Source organism: Octodon degus, unplaced genomic scaffold (assembly GCF_000260255.1).
Source record: "Octodon degus isolate 3935 unplaced genomic scaffold, OctDeg1.0 scaffold00003, whole genome shotgun sequence".
In the NCBI taxonomy this organism is placed as follows: domain Eukaryota; kingdom Metazoa; phylum Chordata; class Mammalia; order Rodentia; family Octodontidae; genus Octodon; species Octodon degus.
In genome coordinates this window covers 13107565-13120829 of record NW_004524579.1, presented here as the reverse complement: position 1 = coordinate 13120829, position 13265 = coordinate 13107565, and the positions used below count along the sequence as shown (strand labels likewise).

At 34.7% G+C, this 13265-nt stretch overlaps 1 protein-coding gene across 8 annotated transcripts in view; it reads right to left on the bottom strand.

Moving 5' to 3' along the window:
* Positions 1-13265, bottom strand: part of Kiaa1328 (KIAA1328 ortholog) — a 434847-nt gene that overhangs the window by 107827 nt on the left and 313755 nt on the right. The gene's annotated exons all lie outside the window — the stretch shown is intronic.

Genomic DNA, 13265 nt, shown 5'->3' with positions numbered 1-13265 from the left:
AATACTTTCATAGCTTTCTTGATCCTTCCTTGTTTTGAGTCTCAGGTCAGGATATCAGGAGTCTCTTTCCTCTGTCTCTCTTAAATTTGGTTATGCATTAATTATGACACATTTTTGTATCATTTGTTTATCAAACCTGGGATAAACATGACAACTCTAATGGCTGCCCTCATCTCCCAAAATACAAAGCACAAAAAACAGACAGTCAAGAATTCTTAAAAGTGACACAAGAGAACCAATTTTCTTTTTCTTTGATTTTACTCAAATGCTTTCCAGTTTTTTGTTTTAGGCTTGGGAAACCAGAGATTAGCAAAATTAAATACTTTGCCCACCTTCACACAATTAGTAACTGATAGACTGAGATTTGATCACAAGTCTCAAGGAGTTGAGTTTTAAGCCAGCTGTGGGGTGCACACCTGTAATTTCAGCACTCTGAGACAGGAGGATTACTGTTAGTTTGAGGTCAGCCTGGTGTATATAGTGAGTTTAATATCAGCCTGAACAACAGAGTGAGACCCTGCTTCAAAAAGCAGAAATCCAACCAACTAACCAACAAAAGAATAAATTAAGCTGCAAAATTACTGTATTATCAATATTGTGGGACTGTCCTGCTTCAAGGTTGTATATGGTGAGATTTTTGGACTTATGTGTAAACATAAGAAGTATATAATTCTTTATGCCTATTTTTAAAATATATTCTAATTTTTAAATGTTTTTTATCATATTCTGTAGGGACTTAAAGTTCAACATATCAATACTTGATGAAAAATACCTGTTCCATATTATGCCTAAGATGTTTGATATGCAGACAGATAGTGAGGTTAAGCTTAACAGCCTAAGTTGTACGGTAATAACAATAAGCTTGTCTTCTGGATGGTTAACAACCTAAGTTTGCAGACCAAAATTAGAGAAAAAGGAGGGCTGCAAGGAAAGCCAACGTTTTGGCCCTAGCCTTCTAAGGTCAATTAAGACTCAGGACATATGAGAACTTGTACTGTAACGTCATGTAACTTGGTAGTGTCCCAAATTTTCTGATCAAGGTGATTATGGGGCCAAAGAGGAAAGTGATCGATGATGTAGAGTGTGCCTAAGGAGAGTCACATGGAGAGAAAACATTCTCTCAGGCTTGCAAAACCGTTTGAATGAAAGTGAAGACAGACTTTCTGACCTTGAAGAAACCAATGCAGCTAGTAAAAAGGTAAGAAAAGATCTCTTAAAAACAACTAGGATGCAGGAAAAAATAATTAAACATCTGCAAGATGATACAAAGATGAACAACATAAGACTAATAGGCATCAACGAGAATGAAGGAGTCAATACAAATGATATAAAAAGAATATGGATAGAAGCAATAGCAGAAAACTTCCCAAATACAAGGAAACAATCTGACATTCAGATAACTGAAGCATACAGAACTCCAATTAACATCAACCCAATTAAAACCACACCCAGACATATCATAATCAAGATCTGAGAAGTTCAGCACAAGAACAATATACTAAAAGCTGCTAGAGTAATTCCAGTGTTTGGGAGGCTGAGAACAGGAGGAGATCAATATGACTCTGATCTATGTAATGAAACCCTGAAGACATTGTACCAAATAAAAATATAAATAAACAAATAAAAGCTGCTACATAAAAGAAACAGATCACACTTAAAGGAAAACCCATCAGAGTAACAGCAGATTTCTCTTCAAAAACAATCTAGTAAAGAAGTGCATAGCGCAAAGTACTACAAGACTTGCAAGAAAATGAAGTCCAACTCAGACTGTTAGACCCTGCAAAACTCTTTTTCAAGTTTAATGAAGAAGTGAAATATTTCCCTGAAAAAGAACAACTAAAACATTTCATGATGCCAAAGCCAACCCTAAACAGACTATTAAAAGATATTCTAGAGAGGGATCAAAATGATCACAACTCTAAAAATGAGAAGGGAAAGAACCACCAAATTGAGCAAACAAACAGGAGAAAATAGGTAACCAACAGCAGGAAAATAACATGTGAAGACATAAGTCAATACATCTCAGTTATCACCATCAATGTAAATGGACTCAACTCACCAATTAAAAGAAACAAACTGGCAGTGGATTAGGAAGCAGAATCCAACAATATGCTATATACAAGAAACACACTTAACTCAAAGAAATTCACAGGCTGAAAGTCAAAGGATGGAAATCCATACTACATGGCCCAGGACCTCAGAAAAAAAGCAGGAGTAGCAATTCTGTTCACAGACTATCAGAACTTCAAACCAAGAATGATCAAACAAAATAAAGAAGGCAATTACATACTGGTTAGGGGAAAAATACAAGGGGAAGAGGTAACACTCATAAATATGTGCCACCAAACACAGGAGTACCCAACTATACAAGACAAATCTTAATGGACACGAAAAATTTAATATTCCACAGGAGACCGTAACACCCCTTTATCCCAAAAAGATGGGTCAAGCAGACAAAAAATTAGCAAAGAGGTAGCAGAACTGAACCAGAACTTGGAACAAATGTACTTAGTGGACATGTACAAAGTATTCCACCCAACCACATCTGAATACACATTCTTTTCAGCTGTACATGGGATGTTTTCTAAAATAAACCACATACTAGTCCACAGGTCATGCTTAAGTATATGCAAGAAAACAGAAATTATCCTATGCATATTATCTGATTACAGTGCAATGAAACTGGAAATAAATGACAAAAGAAACCAAAAAACCTCATAAACACATGGAAATTAAATAACAATCTCCTGAGCAACTAATGGGTTACAGATGAAAGTAAGCAAGAATTTAACAATATCAAAAAATAAATAGATAAATAAATATTACTTAACAAAAAAAGGGATACAGATAAATGTCCATTTTGTATCTGTGTATTCAAAATGCTTAAGATAGATATACAGTTACATTCTCTTAATGAGTAGAGTGATTTGTTCTAATGGTGTTTGTAAATAGGATATCATGTCTGCATCTTGTACAGCAATTAACCACTAGGAAGAATGTATACAATGTGTTAATTATTGAAACTGTCCTACCAATTTGGTTTGAAACTGTTTCATTGCTATTTGTTTCTCAATAAAATTACAGAAAAAATAAATAAAGAATTTAATAATATCTAAAATTCAATCAAAATTCAAACACAACTTATTGGAATTTGTGGGACAAACTGAAAGCAATTCTTAGAAGAAAATTTATAGCTGTGAATCACACATTAGGAAAACAGAACGGAACAAATAAATACCCTAATGCTGCACCGCAAGTGACTAGAAAAAGAAGAGCAAACTAAGCCCAAAGACCAAAGATGGGAGGAAATTATTAAGATTAGAGCAGAAAGTAATGCAACTGAGACAAAGAAAACAATACAAAGAATTAACGAATCAAAAAGCTGGTTCTTCAAAAGATTAAAATTGATAAGCCCCTAGCTAACCTCCTCATCAAAAAAAGGAAAGAAAACTTCAAATACAAGCAATAAGGAATGAAAATGGTGAAATTACCACAGACCCAGTGGAAATTCAGATCATGAACAGCTACTTTGAGAATATTCACTTTCACAGGACAGAAGACACAGAAAAAATGAACAGATTCCTAGAAAGGTACAAATTACCAAAAATGAATCAGGAAGATATAACAACTCTCAACAACCTAATAGCAGCCAATGAGATTCAAAATATAATAAAAAAAACTTACTGACAAAGAAAATTCCAGGTCCTGAAGGAGTCACAACTGAATTATACAAAAAGTTTACAGAAGATATAATCCCAATACTCCTTGAACTCTTCAATGAAATTGAAGTGGAAGCAATACTTCCAAAATCATTCCTGAAGGCAAGCATTACATTGATACCAAAACCAGAGATAGATCCCGCTAAAAAAGAGAACTACAGGCCAATCTCCCTCATGAACACAGATGCAAAAATCCTAGCAAATAGAATACAGCAAATCATCAAGAAGATTGTACACCATGATCAGGTAGGATTCATCCCAAGGATGCAACGATGGTTCAACATATGCAAATCTATAAATGTAATACACTAAAACTGTCTCATTGCTGTTTATCAATAAAACTTTGAAAAAAAATGTAATACACTATATTATACAGCCAAACCCAAAAACCACATGATCATCTCAACTGATGCAGAAAAGGCTTTTGACAAAGTCCAACACTCATTCATGTTCTAAGTCCTACAGAAAATTGGAATAAATGGCCTATACCTCAATCTAATAAAAGCCATTTATGACAATCCAACTGCTAACACAATTGTAAATGGGGAAAAACTGAAATCTTCTACATCAAGTACAAAACAGGGATGTCTTCTATTACCATTCCTATTCAATATAGTTCTGGAATCATTAGCTAGAGCCATGAAACAAGAGAGAGAAATAAAAGGAATAATAGATTAAAAAAACCAACAAAGTATCATTATTGGCAGATGGCATGATATTCTTCCAAGTAGAATTAATACACAATTTCAGTAGCATAGCAGGTTACAAAGTCAATACCCAAAAGTCAATAGCATTCCTCTACATAGATAACAAACACACAGAGAGATAAATTAGAGAAACAATACCCTTTACAATAGTATCACACAAAATGAAATACTTAGGAATTAATCTAACTAAAGAAGTCAAAGATACATTCAAGGAAAATTACAGTACTCTGAAAAGAGATGAAAGAGGCTTTCAGAAAAGGGAAAGATATTCCTTGCTCCTGGATAAGAAGAACCAACATTGTGAAAATGGCCATACTCCTAAAACTGTTATACAGATGTAATGCAATCCCTATCAAAATACCATCAACAAACCTCACAGATTCAGAGAAATCATTCCTAAAATTTATTAGGAACTAAAAAAGACCTAGAACAGCAAAGGCAATCCTGGACAACAAACGCAATGTGGAGCATTACAATTCCTGACTCAAAATTATACTACAAAGCTACTGTAATAAAAACAGCATGGTATGGTCAAAACTATAGACCTCTGGGTCAATGGAATAGATTACAAGATGGAGATATAACTACAAACACACTCAGACATCTTATTTTTGACCAAGGGGCCAAATATGTTCACTGGAAGAAAGATAGCCTCTTTAACAAATGGTGTTGAAAAAATTGGCTCTCTACATGCCAAAAAGTAAAACTACAACAGGGTAGTTGCATGGAGATACAGTAAACTAAGCTCAAAATGTAGTAAAGATCTGAAGATTCAAACACAAACTCTAAGTCTCCTGGAAGAGAGGGTAGGTAAAAGTCTTGAAGATATAGGGGTAGACAAATAGTTCATAAAGAAAAATCAAACTGCATGGGAAATTCTTGAAAGAATTAAGAGCTGGGACCTCCTCTTATTGACAAGTCAAAAGAAATTACCAACATGGTGAAAACACAACCCACATATTTGGAAAAAATCTTAACTAATAATCACTCAGACAAAGGTGATTATATTTATCTAGAATACATAAAGAACAAAAAACATTAGGGCAACAAAATTTAAATACCCAAACCAAAAATGGGCATATAAGATGAATACACACTTCTAAGGGGAAGAAATACAAGAGGCAAATAAATACATGAAAAAATGCTGAATATCACTGGCCATTCAAGAAACACAAATTAAGATAACACAGAGATATCATCTCACCCCAGAAAGAATGGCTATCATAAACAAATCATCGAACAACAAATGTTGCAGAGTCTGTAGGGAAAAGGAACCCTTCTCCATTGCTGGTGGGAATGTAGACTGGTTCAACCATTGTGGAAATCATGTGGACACTCCTCAAAAAGCTAGCACTGGAAATCCCATTCAATCCAGCTATCTGCCTTCTGGGAATTTTCCCAAAAGAAATGAAAGCATCATACTATAGTGATATATGTGTGCCCATATTTATAGCAGGACAATTTCTGATAGCCAAATTTTAGAAACAACCAAAATGCCTGTCACCAGAGGAATGGATGAAAAGGATGTGGTATTTTTATACAATGTAGTATTACTCAGCTATAAAGAAAAAGAAACTCAAAAGCTTCATAGGTAAGTGGATGCAACATGAGGCTATACTCATAAGTGAAATAAACCAGACCCAGATGTGTAAATATCATATTGTCTCCCTAGTGTAAGAACTCAAAAGAAGAAATAAAAATAAAAATTGAAAGGTACAGCTCAGTTAAATGGAAGTGAGAGCTTAAGGATTAAAGAACAAAGAGAGAAAGGAGAAATGTTAGGAAAAATGGTAGGGGAAAAAGTATACATTTATATAAACAAGATGGTTAAGGCAATGATCCTAAGATCTCCACCAAGAATCTCCACCAAGTTTTTGTAAACAGCAGTTAATGGGTAGAATTCTCACTCTGACTAACTCTATATGCTGATTATCTGTGAACTAAGCAACTACATTGTGGACAGCAATGTGTAATACTAAAATTATGCTTGAAATACCTGTCATTTTGGTCTTCTAAATGCATACTGCTTCCAATGTCATATCAATTATTGTTATATCTCTTTAAAGTAAATGTAAGAAAAAAGGTAATAAAAGAAACCAAGAAACAAGAAAAAAAATGTCATAGGATTGTCCTGCTACAATGTTGTATGTGGTTTGATTTCTGAATTTCTATGTAAAAATGTATAATTGCTTTTTAACATTCTACAAGGATTTAATTTTTAGAATATCCATAGTTGTTGGAAAATAGCAGTTCCATTTTATGTCTAAGGTGTTCGATATTCACACAGATGGTGATGCTAAGCTTATCTGCATCTAAAGGGTAATAATATCGTTAAACGTGTTCTGGATGTTTATCAACGAAAGTTTGCAGTTACCTTGTTTGTTTTTGGTATTTTTTTAAATTTTACTGTATTTTTTTGGTTGAATTTTTTTAGGAGAGGTTTATTTTATTTTATTTTGGTGCCAAGGACTAAACCCAGGGCTTGCAGCTGGCTAGGCAAGTATTGTACTACTGAGCCAAATGCCCTGCACCAACAACTAAAGATTGCAGACCAAAAATTAGAGATAGATGGGCTAAAAGAATAGCCAGTGTTTTGTCCCTAGGCCTTCAATGTCAGTGAGGACTCAGGACATAAGAGAACCTCTGATGTGACATCCTGTAACTAAATAGTATTCCACATTTTCTGATCAAAGAGATTATGGGGTCACAGAGGAAAGTGACTGATGATGTATAGTGTGCCTAAGGAAAGTCACCTAGAGAGAATAAATTCTCTGAGGTTTTCACAGAGAGCAAATTGGTCAAGCAATGACCATGACTCATCCAGATAGCTAACTGACAAAAGATCTACATGGTGTTGTACATGGTTTCAGAGTAAATCCTAAGAGGATTTGACTGACCCTGTCAGATAGTAAAAATTACATTTTTAGTTGGTCTTCCTTTAACTTGGTCTTAACGATTCAGCAGCAAAGTGTAACCATGAGGTATAAAAAGTAAAGCTATATTAATATACTGAGCTGTAAAAGGCTCAAGTCAACAATTTCTGACAATTGCCAGTTGTGCTGATAATTCACTACTATTATGGACTATTGGACTATATTGGGTTATTTTGCTGAATTTAAGTACCTACAATCTTTGGACTGGCATCAAGTATGAAAAGGTCCTTTAAAGACTTCTGCAAATACAGCTCCTTTAACTGCAATGGAACACCCATCTGACATAACAAGACAAAAACCGGAGATATAAATAAAGAACCGTTTTGTTGTCAAAAATATACGTATATACAAAATAGGAGAGATATATAGCTATTTTCTCTTAGATCATTGAGAAGAAATGTTTGGAATAATATTGTTTAGACAAGATGTCATGTCTGCATCTGGTCCTCATTAAAAAGAAAAAAAAGAACAAAAACTTAAGTTTTCTTGAAAGCATGTGGTAATATTCAATCTTGTCGTATCTTGCATAACTATATCTGTTAATCTGAGCAAAAAATTTGATAATAAAAGTAGATAACATATTAATCACTATTAATCAGCTATTCTTGTTTTGAAAATTTGTAACCTATGTATTGTTACATGTTACCCTATTTTTGTCTTTGCCTTTGTTTTTCTTGCTCTTGTTTTTAATCTTCAAATAAAAGAAAATTATAATAAAAAAGAAAACTATTATAAATGATAGAAAATTTCACTAAACAAAATAGGAATTCAACAACACTTGTTAAAAAAAACAATTGTTATATGGTATATTGCTGTCTTCAAATTTGTTCAGATTAGCAGATAGGAGCATGCAAAACTGCTAAAAAAGTTATAAAACTTTAAAAAGGAGAAAATAATTAAAGCATTAACTGCTCCTTTCAATAGACCAGTAGAAATCATCAGTACAATTATACAAGCTATGCCTCTATATAAATCTTTCTGTTCTTTTTTCTTTTTTTTTTTTTTCCTTTTGTCCTTTCCTTTATACCAACTGATTGTTCCCTTTGCATAGATTCTTTCTTGTTCAGAGTATCTACTGTACCTTTTGGGCTTTATTTACTCTTTCAAGTTTTTACACAAGTGAGACAATGTGATCTTTACATATCTGGAACTGATTTATTTCACTTATAAGGTAGTCTCTAGTGACACCCATTTACCTATGAGTCTCGAGATTATCTTTTTTATAGCTAAGTAATATTGCATTGTATAAAAATACCACATTTTTTAATCCAATACTCAACTGATGGGCATTTGGGTTGTTTCCAAGATGTAACTATGACAAATTGTGCTGTTATAAACGTGGGTGAACACGTATCAGTGTGGTATAATGTTTTCAGTTGTTTTGGAAAAATACTCAGGAAGGGAATAGCTACCTTGAAGGCCTTCAATCCTAGCGTTCTGAGGAAACTCCACAGATTTTCATAGTGGCTGTTGCAGTCTACATTCCCACCAATAGTGGAGGATTCCTTTATCTCCACTATCTCTCCAGAATTTGCTGTTGGTTAACTTCTTGATGATACCCATTTTTTTTCTGACATAAGATGAAATCTCAGGGTTGTTTTAATTTGAATCTCTTGAATGCCCAATGATGTTGAACATTTTTTCATGTCTTTGTGTTTTGTAGCTCTTCATTTGTGAAGTGTATATTCATCTCAGATGCCCATTTTTAGATTGGGTCCTTGAATTTTAGAGGCCTGATTTTTTTGTTAAATTTCTTTATATGTTCTCAATAGAAGTCCTTTGTTTGAGAGACAGTCAGGTATAATTTTTTCCCAATTTGTGTGTATTCTTTTTACTCTATTGGTGATTTTTAAAATTTATTTATTTATTTATTTATTTATTTATTTATTTATTTATTTATTTGGAACAGGGTCTCACTATGCATCTCAGACTCATAGTGATCCCTATCTCAGCCTTCCCAGCACTGGTATTACAGCATGTACCACTACACCCTGTTTTGGTGGCCTGCTTGGTGTGTGGCCAGCACAGCATGTGGTGCCGAGGATCAAACTCCTGTCCTTGTGCTTGCCAGGCAGGTGCTTAGACCACCGAGCTGCCTACCTGGCCTGGTGATTTCTTTTGATGTGCAGAAACTTTTCAAAAAATAAGATCCCAATTGGTGATTCCTTGAAGTATTTCTCATGCAGTTTGGTTTTTGTTTATAAACTCCCTACTTATTCCTATGTTGTTAAGATTTGTACCTATTTTCTCCTGTAGAAGATTTAGTGTTTCAGTTTTTATATTTAAATTTTTGATCAAGTTTTGACTGTAGCTTTCTGCATGTTCATAAGCATGGGTTTAACTTTAGCCTTCAGCATGTAGAATATCAGTTTTCCCAGCACCATTTATTAAAGAGGCTATCTTTCCTTCAGTAAACATGTTCGGCCCTTTGTCAAAGATAAAGCAGTTGAATATGTTTGTAGTCATGTCTGCATCTTCTAATCTGTTCCACTGATCTTCAGACTGCTTTTTTTTCCCTGCTAGTACTATGCTCTGATTTTATCACAGTAGCTTTATAGTATAATTTCAAGTCAGGGATTGTGATGCCTCCTGCCTTTCCTTTGTTGGCCAGGATTGCTTTTGCTATTCTAGGTCTCTTTTGGTTCCACATGAACTTCAGGAGTATTTTTCTCTAGATTTGTGAGCTACACTAATGGTATTTTAAATCAGAATGCATTGAATCTGTATAACAATTTTGGGAGTATGGCCACCTTCACAATGTTGGCTCATCCTATCCAATGAGCAAAGATTATCTTTCCATTTTCTAAAATTTTCTTCAATATCTTTTCCCACAGTACCTAAATTTTCACTGTATAAATTTCTTTCTAAAAGATTTATTTATTTATTTATTTATTTCATACAGGGTCTCGCTCTGCAGCTCAGACTCATAGTAAGCCTCTTGTCTCAGCCTTCCCAGAGCTGGGATTACAGGTGTGTGTCACCATGCCCAGTTTCAGTTGTCAGCATGGCGCAGCAGGGATATCTGGGTCTTTGTGGTTGCCAGGCAGGTGCTTAGGCCACCAAACTACCTTAGTGGTCACTGTATAGACCTTTTAGGTACCTCTGTTAGAGTGAATACTAAATATTTCATTTTTTGGGATGTTATTATGAAAGACTTGGTTTTCCTAATTTTTCTCTCCGTGTTAGTTGTATGTATACAGAAATGTTACCGATACTTTGTGTGTGGACTTAGAGCCTGCTGTGCTACTGAATCTGATCATTAAATCTACAAGTCTCTTGGTGAGGTTTTTGGGTTCTTCTATGTAGAGTATTATATCATCTGCAAATAATGATAATTTTACTTCTTTTCCAATCATTATTCTTTTTATTTTTCTTACATAATTGCTTTGGCTAATGTTTCCAGAATTATATTAGAGTGGTGACAGTGGACAATCTTGTCTTGTTCCTGATTTTTTTTTTTTTTAATGCATTTGGTACAGAGTCTACAGTGACTATAGGGTCTCACTACACAGATTGGACTTACAGTAATCCTCCTGTTTTCACTACACAGATTGGACTTACAGTAATCCTCCTGTTTTCAGCCTTTCAAGTGCAGGGATTACAGGTGTGCGCCCCCTCCCCCATGCCCAGTCTCAATAACTGCCTCAGTGTTCCCTGGGTGCAGGGCCAGCATGGCATGCTGGGGATAAAACCCTGGCAGTTGTGCTCCGCCTAAGCAGGCGCTTTAGTTCACTGAGCTATCTGGCTGGCTCTTTGTTCCTGATTTTAAGGTTAAGGCTTCCAGTTTTTGTCCATTCAGTATGATGTCAGCTGTTGGTTTGTCACAGATGGCTTTTATCAGATTGACAAAAAGATCATATATTCCCATTTTTTAAAATGAATGAGTGTTGGAATTTATCAAAAAGTTTTTCCTACATCTGTTGAGATGATAATGTGAGTTTTGTCTTTTGCTCTGTTTATGTGGTATACTACATTTATGGATTTGGGTATACTTAAACATTTCTGCATTCCTGGGATTAATCTCATTTGGTAATGATGTATACTCTTCTGGATAATTGCTACATTCTGTTTGCTAGTATTTTATTGAAGATGTTTGCATTTATGTTCAATAGGGAGACTGGCCTAGAGTTGTCTATTTTTGTTGGGTCTTTCTCTGGTTTTGGTGTCAGGATAATGTTTGACTCCAGGAATCAGTTTGGGAGAACTGCTTTCTTTTCAATTTTATTGAAGAGTTTGAGAATAATTGACATTACATTTTCTCTAATTTTATTGCAGAATTCAGCTGTGACTCCATTAAGACCTGGCTTTTCTTGGCAAATTTTCAATTAACATTTTGATGAGTTATTCAGATTTCTTTATATATTCCTGAGTCAGCTGTGGTAATTCATATGTATCTAGGAATCTGTCCATTTTTTTGTGTTTTCCATCCTGTATGAGTAAAGATTTTCAAAGTTGGTATTGATGACCTTTTGAATTTCTATAGGGTATGTTGTTATTTTCTCTTTTTCATTCCATATTGCAAGAATTTGAGTTTGTTCTTTCCTTTTTTGATAAGGTAGGCTAGTTTTAAAGTTTTATTTATTCTTTCACAGATTCCACTCTTAGAAAAGTTTTCTTCATCTCCAATACATCAATTTCTGCCCTGATTTTTATAATTTTTTTTACCATCTTTGGCTTGACTTGCTCTTCTTTTCCTAGGATTTTGAGGTGCACCACAAGGTTTGAGCTTATTTCTTCCCTCTTAAGACCACTTTTATTGTGTCCCACAGTTTCTACTAAGCTGTATCTGCATTTTCTTTTTTAATGTATTTAGTAAGAGTACAGTGTCTACAGGGTCTCACTACTCAGGTTGGATTCTTAGTGATCCTCTTGTTTTCAGCCTCCCAAGCACTGGGATTACAGGTGCACGCCACCACGCCCCGTCTCAATCACCAGTCTCAGCATGCTCCAGGGGTGGGGCCAGCACAGAAGGCCAAGGATCAAACTTCCAGCCCCTGCGTCTGCCTAAGCAGGCACTTTAATCCACTGAGCTATCTGGCCAGCCCTGCATTTTCATTTGATTGTGAAAATTGTTTAATTTTTTTATTAATTCCACCTGTGACCCACTGATTGTTCTGGAAAGTGTTATTTAATTTCTATGTGTTGGAAGTTTTGAGAATCCTTGTATAAAAAACTTCCAGTTTCATTGCTTGCTCTGCTTGGTGGCTCCCTTTTGTTGTTCTTCAGGTTTTGGGGTTTTTTTTGTCGCTTTCTAAAGTATCTGTCAGTACTCTTTTAGGGCTGGTTTGGTTATGAATTTCTGCAGTTGTTCATTGTCATGGAAGTTATCTTTTTTCTACATTGATTTTGAAAGACAGTTTTGTAGGGTACAACAATCTGGGTTGAAAGTTGTTTTTTTTTCAGGATCTGAAATACTTCATTCCAAGCTCTGCTTGACTTGGTTTGTGTTGAGAGATCTGTCATGATTCTGATGGGCTTTCCATTATAGATGATCTATTCCTTTTCTCTATCAGCTTTTAATATTTTGTTCTTGCTCTCAATGTGTGGGATCTTAATTATTATGTGTTTGGGTGTATATTTATGTTAACTATGGCTAAATGGAGTTCTATATGCCTAACTTAAAAGTATGCCAGATTATTTTCCCATGATTCATAAAATTCTAGGCTACTACTTCTGCATATATTTTATGCTATTTGTGTTCATTCCTGCTGTTATGTTGACACCTATCATTTTTATATTATTTTTCTTTGCACCACCTTGCAGCTACTGAATTGTTACTTCCTGATCATTTGTTATTTTTAAGAGAGCTTTCTTAAAGTTCAACATATCAATACTTGATGAAAAATACCTGTCCCATATTATGCCTAAGATGTTTGATATGCAGACAGATAGTGAGGTTAAGCTTA